The sequence below is a fragment of the Crocodylus porosus genome, unplaced genomic scaffold (genome assembly GCF_001723895.1).
Source record: "Crocodylus porosus isolate Cpor-Errol unplaced genomic scaffold, CroPor_comp1, whole genome shotgun sequence".
Classification (NCBI taxonomy): domain Eukaryota; kingdom Metazoa; phylum Chordata; order Crocodylia; family Crocodylidae; genus Crocodylus; species Crocodylus porosus.
The window spans coordinates 52,941,238-52,944,578 of record NW_017728909.1 but is presented as its reverse complement, the minus strand read 5'-3'; the positions used below and the strand labels follow the sequence as shown (position 1 = coordinate 52,944,578).

The 3,341-nt window shown below is 41.9% G+C and overlaps 1 protein-coding gene across 1 annotated transcript in view; it reads right to left on the bottom strand.

Moving 5' to 3' along the window:
- CKMT2 (creatine kinase, mitochondrial 2) overlaps positions 1 to 3,341 on the bottom strand; it is a 35,538-nt gene extending 32,197 nt beyond the window's left edge. The window contains exon 1 of the mRNA XM_019532313.1: positions 3,276 to 3,341. The gene's annotated coding sequence lies outside the window, so the exon portion shown is untranslated. The remainder of the gene's footprint in view (positions 1 to 3,275) is intronic.

Sequence of the window (3,341 nt, the reverse complement as noted above, 5' to 3'; positions counted from 1 at the left end):
TCCTGCCATGGCAGGGGGTCGGACTAGATGATCTACTCAGGTCCCTTCCGACCCTAGAAACTATGAAACTATGAAACTATATTGAACAGCACTGGTCCAAGGACAGAGTGTTGGGGAACACCACTGCCCACATCTCTCAAGGGAGAAACCATCCCATCCACCACCACTCTCTGGGTGTGTCCCATAAGCCAATTTTTCACCCACCTTACTGTGAAAAAATCCACATCACAGCTACTCAGTTTGCTTGTAAGAATTGGGTGTTGTCTAGTTTTGCCTGAAGCAGATTTGATCAGTCGCATGTATCCAGTCTTTCGAAGACCATGTTTTCATTTTTTAAAACTATTTTAATATAAAAACCCAACTCCTCAGTGTACAGTGTAAAGAGATGGAAATCTCTTGTTGAATATAATAGAAACAACTGCAGCAATTCTGGTACTTGCTAGGAATCAACACAAAGGATTTTGAATGACATGTAAGGAGAACTTATTGCAATTAGATGGGATCCTAGGATGAAAGAGGTGAAGGCCTACTTATGGAACTTTAAACAAATTCTTCCCTTAAATCACATTAATATAGATTTGAAGTCGCTGAATTTGAACTTTTCCAAAGATTCTGGATAATCTGGATCCATGTCTAATATTAATGTAAACCCTAATCAGATTTAAAAAAATTTAAATATATACAAAGTCTGCATGAGCCAACACTTCCTAAAATTCCCCCTCTTACTTAGCCATTGGGTTCACTTCAGACCAGCAGCAATCACTGCAGGCTTTTTCAGCATATTCTCGCATTACCAGATTGCTGTTAGAGTTAGTGGGTGAGTCCACATGAGTCACTTTACTGCACAGTAACCATCTGCATCTACATGTGCAGACGCTTACTGTGCAGTAATTAGCTCTAATCATGAATAAATTTGCTACATGGAAATGCAAGTAGCAAATTTTACTTGTGATTGCTTACTGCGCAGTAGCGTATGTGTAGATGCCTAACTGGGAGCAAATGTGCTCCTGGTCAGCCAAGCAGCAGAGGGTGATAGATTGCTCCCTGCCCTCGGGAGATATCTGCTTCTGGGGTGGGCTCCACCACTGGAGCCCAGGCAGGGACCCCTAATCCCCCGCTCTGTTGTCACCCAGCACCAGCCCACGACTGTGTAGCTGGAGCTGGGAGATAAGGATCTCCCAGCTCAGGCCCTGTGACCACAGAACTCAGGCTGGGAGAGAAGGATCTCCCAGTACTGGCCCTGTGACTGTAGAGCTGGCACTGGAAAACAAGGATCTCGCAGCCCAGGCCCTGTGACCATGGGACTTGGGCTGGGAGAGAAGGATCTCCAAGTGCCAGTCCTGCAACCATGAAGCTGGTGTTGGGAGATAAAGATCTCCCAGCCCAGGCCCTGCTATCATGAGACTCGGGCTGGGAGATAGGGATCTCCCAGCCTGGGCTCCCCAGCCATAGGCAGCAATGTCCCAACCCCCCACCAGGAGACAGCTGTCTCCTGGCCTCTGAACTAGTACCCACAGGGAGCCTAGATCTCCCCCTGGCTGCTGCAGGGGCCTGTTGTAGAGCCATAGGGAGTGGAAGCAGTCTGCTGCTAGGAGCAACAAATCTGCTCTTGTGTCCCTGCGTGTGTAGACATGTGCCTGGAAGAGTTTACTCTCAAGTAGTTTACTCAAGAGTAAACTGCTCCCTGATTATTTACATGTATGCATGTACCCAGAGAGTTAATTATTTGCACAAAAACAAAATAATTAAATTCACATCTGAAAATATCTACTCCTAATAGTGCTAACCCACTTCTTTAAAGAATCCTTTCTCAACTGAGGGGGGAAAATCAGTTTTCTTAGATAGGGATCAGTGTAGCTGACAACAAATTTTTGCTTCTCTTTTATTTTATATTAGGAACCATATACATTTTTTACCAAGGAGGAAAAGATACTGGAAGGAGTAGAGGCAGGAAAACTGGTATTTCTAGAAATAGAACTAGATTGTTGGAGCCCTGTCACTGCTGGTATTAACTAGCACATCATGTGATCCTGAGTGACATTTTAGAAGCATCATGGAATCATAGTTAAAGCTATAGTTTACACATACACAGATGGTGTATATACATACTTTAACCTGTTAACAGGCTATTTTTGCTAATGATAAATATTGCAGTCAATAGACTTCTTTAAAAGCTTTGGATCAGAACCATTGAATAATTAGCGGCTATAAAAGAACAGAATAATTTTATCCTTTGGAGCCTTGTTTCATTGCCACATTGCCAGTGGAAATTTTTCCAGTGACTTTAATGTGCTTTGGATCAAGCCATTATACCTTTCTGCTGCAGTTGTGAGCACTTTAGAAATATTTGTAATAAATGTCATAAGATAATCACTGTTATCAGTTTTTTATCATGCTGTTTCTCACCATTATGAAAATAAGCACAATATTGCTACTATGCAAAAATGTTAAAGTCCCAAAAATAGTAGTATTCTTTCAGTTTTGCCTAAGGATGACTGCTTAATCTCTTAGGCTGAGTTCATTAGAAATAAAAGAGCCTGTAGGAGTCTCTACAACCATTTTAGTTTTAATGTGCAGTATCACTAATAAAAAGGCTACCATTTAATCTCTCTCTGTTCATAACTCCACTAATCAGCTAGCAGATATAAAAACTAATCCTCTCATTTGAAAACAATTTACAGAGAAAGAAACAAAAAGAAAGGTATGGTGAGGAATGTTGGTCTGAACAGTTCAAGCAACTGCACGTTCGCAACAAAGCGTTCCAGGCCAGGTCCTGAGCTGGTAGAAACTGGTGTCATTCCCTTGAGGCTGATTTACTCCAAACAACCTATTCTGGGGTGGTGCTGAGCCCCAAACTCTCACCAAAGTCAACAAGAATTATGGGTGCTGATCATGGTCCAGGATTAGCTATAGTACAGAAAGAAAGCATATTTCTAATGTGCAGACAAAACCCAAACCTGCCTAACATCAGGCATTTATAAACATCAATGACCATTTGAGATGGTTGTTCTGTAATGGAAACACCATTACAATTCTGCAAGACAGATCTTATTTTCATTTATTTAAGGTGCTACCAGAGTGCCATCATCTGAAGAAGCTGCACAGTGGGACGACACATTTCCTGCCGTTGTTCTCTGAGCAGTTATGCAAATTGGTAAATTATATCCAAATTAAATTATGTTTCATGGTGCTTTGAATTCATTTTCAAGAAGCCTCCTATTTTAAATGTCAGCCTTAGCTGTGAATTAACATTAAGCAGAGTTAGTGGAACTGACCTTGAAGCTGAAGTTCGCCGCGTCCTGCTGCCTGCAGTCAGCCCAGAAGTGTAACATGAATAACTC